At 29.9% G+C, this 7,437-nt stretch overlaps 1 pseudogene; it reads right to left on the bottom strand.

The window, feature by feature from the left end:
- Nucleotides 1-1,050: 1,050 nt before the first annotated feature.
- Nucleotides 1,051-5,411, bottom strand: LOC114385822 (annotated as a pseudogene).
- Between the last annotated feature and the right edge of the window lie 2,026 nt (nt 5,412-7,437).

Below are 7,437 nucleotides of genomic sequence, written 5' to 3'. Positions count from 1 at the left end.
TAAGAAATAAGATGTAACAAAAAAAAAAAAAAAGAAGAGATCAGACACAGAGAAGAGGGATGTCACATGGCCAATAAGTGTTTATTATAAAAAAAGTGTCCATTTATCGTTATGTTTTCCAACAAATTAAACCCCTTCTCTAAATCACCTTGTGACAGTTGTGTACAAATATTGTGTTTGAAATGTATAAATAAACCTATTGAGAAATGCTAATTTTGGACACACTTTTTTAACATTTTTTTATTGGTTAAAATTTATTAAAAATAATAAATTTTGTGAGTCACATATTATATTTAATTATTCTTTCTCTTAATTTTATAATTTTTAATAAATTTTAAAATATTAAAGGATGCGTTTGAAAGAATACGTTTCTAATACTTTTCTTAAATATTTGACGGAAACAAACAATGAAAATTCTCTTCAATGAAATTATGGCATTAATTAATCAAGTGACATCAATTAAATAAAATTCAAACTATTTCCAAATTTGAACGACTAATATTATGGCTAAATTAAAAACTATGCTTAAAAGAAATTATTTTAACTTACAGAAGAAATTTAATTTATTTTATCTTCTCTATTTTCTTCTCTTATGATATTATACAAGATATTATGCAAAAAATTATCCAAGCAAAACCTTAATATTTTTAATTTTTATTCTTTTATAAATATTATATATCTTTTTGAATTTAAAATTTAAAAACTTAACTTCTCATTTCTTTTCTTCTAAAATTAAGTTGACCCCCAAGAAAATGATGTCCTAAAATAAAGATGGAGAATGAAAATTGAAAACTTGAAAGGAAATAAGAATTACAAAACCACATAAATATTGGTGACGGGTTACACTCAAATATAAGTAAAAAACATGTGCTAATTAAGAAAATTAGTTTATATTTTAATCCACCATTCATAATTATTTTTTATATTTTAATCCGATTAAAATACATAACAAGCGACCAACTGTACCAATTAATACTCAGCTCTATTATTATTAATTGATAGAAAGAGATGTTCATAAATGAGCATAGTAGCCATATGTTAACATTTTTTTGGACAGCAAGCCATATGTTAACATTTATTTCTGATACCAAAAGATGACACTTGGGAAAATGCCATCCCTAGCTAGTAAGAAAGCACATGTATCTTTACCTGATTTTAATGTCCATCTTAAAGTCCTCTCCAATAAGCTGAGACAATTTTGAAACTTCCACAATATCAAACTGTGAGGAGGTATCATTTTGTGTTTTCACAAATTTCAAATTTTTCCTTGCTAAATTCTTGCTTTGCTTAGGTATCCCCAACACAGTTACTTTCTCTAAGATCCACTTTTTGTCCAAAGCAAATGCTCCATTGGTAACCTTAGATGTAACAAGAACGCTAGTAGTGTTCAGTAATGTGGCATTAAAGCTTACCAATGTCCCTGCTATGTCAAGTTGAAAAGTAGTGTTCCGAGCAGCTTCAGTTGTCATTGCTTCTCCTTGCATGGCCAAAATGTTACCTTCCCCAACATGCACATTTATGTGATCGGATGGAGCATCAAGAGTGACATTCTTGCCCGATTCGCCGTTCACCGAATTCGAGAAATTAAAGAGATCAAACCAGTTTCCTTTAGGGAAGTATGTATCAACAGTGGTTGCTCCAGATTTTAGCACAGGTGACACCAGAACCCCTTTACCTAATAGAAATTGTGAGCTTATTTCGTTAAGTTGTGACATCCTCAGGGAAAGAAAAGAAAAGGGGTCGTGCAATTGGTGTCCCTTTTGTGTGTGCTTCATACATCAGTGTGTACAAATAAGGGAGAAGACGATAACGGAGGCCAAGCACTTTCTTAGCTGAATCTGCAACGGAGTCCCAAAGATAAAGCTCTTGCCTATTGGAGTTCTTGTCTGAATGATCTCTGGCAAAAGGGTAAAAGGCCCCCAACTACGTACATTGAGGAAAACTAATTAATGCAGAGTTAGATACATGTATACAATGCTTTTGTTGTATCAAAATTGTATCATAATTAAACATTATAACAAGATATAAGGTTAGTTCAATAGTTTAGAAGGAAGGGCTTAAGAGTAATGGAAAGAGAAAAGAAGTCATAAATTTGAATCGTCATATATCACAAAACAAAGAAATTAACATTTGTCTATAAAACAAATCATAATTAAAGATTATATGTCCCTATATATATATTACTGCATGCATTTGAGAATCAATTTAATTACCTGTGTCCAACGGCGGCAAAGTTCTTCATTTGTACTTCCTAAGAAACCACATATATCTGCTCCAACCATTGGAATTCCAAAGATTCCGGAATTTAATATAGCCCGGATTGAGTATGCCAAATCATTCCATGAAGCAGCATTGTCTCCTGTCCAGTGGGCAACATACTTACCAGAACTCACAAAAGTTGATCTACTTAGGATGAATGGCCTTTTACCAGTTATATTCGTCAATGCCTTGTTTGTTGCTTTGGATTCTAGTAATCCATTCATATTGTGGAGGTTATACTAGCTCTGTGATATTACCAAAGTGTAAAGATGTTGGTGGGACTGTTCTGTCATTGATACCATGGGTAATTTTGTAGGGAGGGTTATCAAGAGTAGAATTTTCAATGGGAGAAGCAATGAAATTGGCCAACTCATTCATGTCAAGCCAAATACCATCGACAGGGAGAAGGTCCCTAAACAATTTGATTTCCCCACCCCAGAAATCTTGGGTGGTAGGGTTTAGAAAATCAGGTAAATAAACTGGTCCAGGCCAAACTTTACCAAGATAATTGGTTCCATTCCTCTTTATGTAGACATCAGCCTTTAAACCTCTAGGATAGGTTTCGTACGTGTCATTGATACCGATACCTGTTAATTCCAAAATTTAATTCAATTGATTTCGCTCAAATTAATGAATAAAAGATGCATGCACAGATGTTTCTAGATCCAACATTAATTAAGAACGTACATAATATGTATGATTTGTTTGAAGGAATAATGTTTATGGTGTCAAATTAGATAATTAAGTTAATTACCTGGATCCACGATAGGCACATATTTCTGACCATTTTGGTGAAGAGTGTCAACAAAATTTTTCATCCTTTCGATTGGAAAGTTGATGGGATCAAACGTGAAATCCTTATATGCATCCATCTAATCAATATCTGTCCACATAAATTCAAGGGGTATACCTGTTTTTGAATAGTTGGCAACAACAGTCTCGAGATCACTTACATTCTAGTAGCCATATCGACACTGATGAAAACCTTCACATACAACAGATAACATACATTAATGATCAATGATGTGAATTAACATGGGAATGAAGTAGATATATATAGTACTGGATTATAGCATTTGCAATGCATGAATCGACGACAAAATATATAAGGCTAGCATGGTGCTTGCAGCTAGGCAGGCAGTGATTATTTTTTTTTGTTCATAAGAATTAAATACAAATATCAGATAATTTATAATAACTCATCCACACTACTCAATCAACTAAACTAGATCCGACTCCGTAGTTATGATTTATTCAACTTGCCAAAGGACCAATAAGGAATGAGAGTAGGCCTGCCAATGAGTTGAGTGTACTGGTCCAACACCAGTTCAGGAGAGGATCCAGCGAAGAAATATAGATAAAAAACCCCAACAATTACCTTATAAGTAATGCGATCACCGATGTACTCGACGTCCATATATTCCATTGCTGTTGAGAAGCAACACCCCGTGTGTGGTGCCGGCCTTCACTCTTCCATCGGAGGAGGTTGATCTCACGTCCATGTAAAAAGGGTGAGAGCCATAGAGGTTGCTGTCCACGTTGGCGCTAGGAATGTCCGCATTCCACATGGTGAGGAGGCTCGGCTGAAGCTTGAAGGATTTCTTGGTGTGCTCACCGAGACCGTAAAGAGAGGCTCTTTGAGGTGGAAGAGAGGAAGATAGTTGCAGGTATTGATCCTTAAAAATAAGAAAATTTGAGGTGTTGGAAGGGTCTGGTGTGGTGTTGAAGAGGACATCATTGGAGGATTTGCGTGAGACTGTGAAGCCAAATGGGGTGGTTTTGTGGAGAGTGAAGATAAGGTCTGAGTCTGGATGAGTTAGTGTGAGATTTGAAGGAGAGTCTTGTGGCTGAGGCTGAGGCTGAGGCGTAGGAGAACTTTCAGGGGCACCTTTTCGCTATTGAGGGAGCCAAGAAGGTCATTAATTTTGGCAAGAGGAGCCTCTGGGAAATGGGAATGATGTCTTCTGGGATTTCCCATCTTTGGTTGTTGGAGTCAGTGATTCTCACTCTCAGCCTATCCTTGGTCTCAAAACTGCATGCAATTCAGATCAACCAATTATTTATATATATAGATCGATAAACCATGTGTCAAAATTTTATTATATATAGTATAAGACAAGTTACTGGATTTTTATAATTTTTTTAAAAGCTTGGGTACTTCACATATACATATGAGTGAAGTATCCAAGAATATTAGTATCAGATATAACTAAATTAAAATATTAGTGCTTTCATATTGTATGAGTGAATGGACAATACTTAACAACTTAAACTAATTGGTTGTTGATGATGTTGTTTGTTACCTGGCAGTGAGGGAGAGGTTTTTGATGTCGGGTCCATAAATATAGAGGGAATTTATGAGATTAAGGTTGACAGTCAAAGAGCTGTTTGTGGGATCATTGTTAACAGTTGAGATGGTGTAGCCATAACCAATTGTTTGATCATCCGATGATGAAGGGGAGCAAAAGATGAAACAAACACATACAAAAGATCATCTTAGTGTTGATAGTGGTAGCGACCTCAGTCCTCCATCGTGTAGCCATAATGTTGAAGTGAGTGTGAAAAAGGATAAGAAATGATAACATATCTTAGTGTTAGTTATATATAGTAAGCATGATAAAGCAAGGCGAGTTGACTTTTTTTAATACAAACGACTTGACTTTTTTGTTGACTTTTTTATTTTTGTTGAATACAAGCTAGTTGACTATCATGTCTTACATGAGCATTAAAGACTTATAGACCAAAATGGATTAAAAAAAACAATTTCTTGATTTGGTATAATTTTGAAATAATTTACCTAGCATCAGTTGCATGTTTTGATCACATAAGAGGCAGGAGATGTCATCATGAATGACTCTTTATGCTAGTATTTTGTCATTAAAGATATAAAAGATAATGTTTTATGCTAGTACACAATTGATATAAAAAAATATGACAAACAAAACATGAGACCACTCAAGAGGACTCTTCCTACTATAAGACAAAAAAATGAATATAAAGTGTCATTAAAGATAATGTCTCCTGCATTTTGTGTAACAAAAAATAATTCATAATAAATTATTTCAAAACTGCACCAAACGAGTAAATAGTTTTCTTGTTAACCCATTTTGGTCAAATAAGTCTGAGCATTACTCCTTGGAACCAACTACCATTTTTTCCCTCGTGCATTAAAGTGTATCAATCATGTTTGATCATTGATGCGAATGTGATTCAATTAGTCTTTTGCTTGACCAAATTTTCTTTTGGTAACCATCCATACCTTCATTTTCAATTCACGTTAGACTTTTCCTAATACTAACAAGCTCCTGGATCCATGCAATTCGTGGGATACAAGGGAATATAGTTTTAGAAATATAATTACATTCTGGTTATATTAAAAGATATTTACTAATGGAATATAACTTAATTGGTTGAATATAATAGGTAAATTATTGTAAATTTCTTAATACCTGTCTTTTTTAATTCATGTGGATAAAAAAATACTAAAAGATATTTTTAAGAATTAATTAAAATTTGAGATAAAATATGCTTTTAGTCCTCATGTTAAACATGACCAAAGATACTATATTTTAATATTAATGAATTTCATGTTCAATTTTTAAAAAAAATGTAAATTTAGTTCTTATTTTAGGCATTTTTAAATAATCAATTAATTAGTAACTAATTTGTATGTGTTTTTTATTTTGAAGATTAAATTCATAGGAATTAAAAACAGAAATAAAATACTATGTATATTTAATTAGAAATTATATTTGATATTGTATTACATTAGATTATTTAAAAATCATTCAATAGAAAAATCTATTTTTTTATCTCTACATATAAAATAATTAAAATATTAATAATATATTAATTTAGTGAACTAAATATTTAAGATATATAATTAATAATATATATATATATATATATATTAAAAATTAATATATCTAATAAATTATGTATTTATCAATAAATTTTGACCCTTCACAGTAATTATTTTTATATATTAATTAATTAATAGTTATATGTATAATATTGTTGCATTATACCAATAAAAATATATATTGGTAACATATTTATATACTTATCATTATGTACATTTAATTATAAGTTGTATAAGATAATATATTATACTAACTTATTTAAAAATATTTCAATAGTCAAATATATAATATAATTAATATTTATGAATAATATATTTATATTACTTTTAATATACTAAATATTTAATTTTGATGTAATTAAAAATATTGTGATTTAAAAAATTGTGTATAAATATTAAAAATGTTAAGAATAAAAATATGGGAAAAGATAAATTATTTTTAACTTTTATTTCCATAAATCCTTAAATTCTATTTTTTTACAGATGGACACCATATGAACTTTGATTTTATTTTAGGGAAAAGAGTATCTAACCACTCTAAATTTTACCTTTTTCACAAATACACATCCTAAACTTTAATTTCATCCTCTTAAACTTTATCATTTTTTTAATTAGACACCATAAAATTTATTTTTTTAATTGATCTTTAAACTTTATGATTTTTGTAAATAAAGACCTTGAACTTTAATTTCATTTTAATTGATACTTAAAATTTATCCTTTTGCAATCATTTCGTTCTATCAAATTAGAGTTAAATTATTTATCTTAAATGCCAACATTTAAGTATCAATTAGAATGAAATTAAAGTTTAAGATGTTTATTTACAAAAATCATAAAGTTTAAAGATCAATTAAAAAAATGAAGTTTATGGTGTCTATTTAAGAAAAAGGATAAATTTTAAGATATAATAAAAGTATAATAAAAATATGAGTTCCAAAAAAAACAATAAAAAGTCTTTATTTGATTTGTAATTATAAGTTTTATTGTGATTTATTGTTTGCAATAGATATTTATAAAAAAAATAAATGATTGGAATTTAAAATAAATAAATTGTTTAATTTAACAACAATTTAATATAAGACACTATAAGTCAATTTTAAGGATTAATTGAGATTCCGATGTCATCACCCCTGGGTTTGCTATGTCTTTATCATCTTTGTTATCACCATACAATTAATTACATCCTTAAACTAATTTTAATATGATAAAATCTCTAATTATATAAGATTATTTTGAAACAAAAATTTAGACAAAAAAAACTAAATCTAAATTTTACAAACTAAAAAAAATGATTATTATTTTTAGAAGTTTTGAAC

This window comes from Glycine soja, chromosome 15 (assembly GCF_004193775.1).
Source record: "Glycine soja cultivar W05 chromosome 15, ASM419377v2, whole genome shotgun sequence".
NCBI lineage: Eukaryota > Viridiplantae > Streptophyta > Magnoliopsida > Fabales > Fabaceae > Glycine > Glycine soja.
This window is presented reverse-complemented; position numbering and strand designations above follow the sequence as displayed.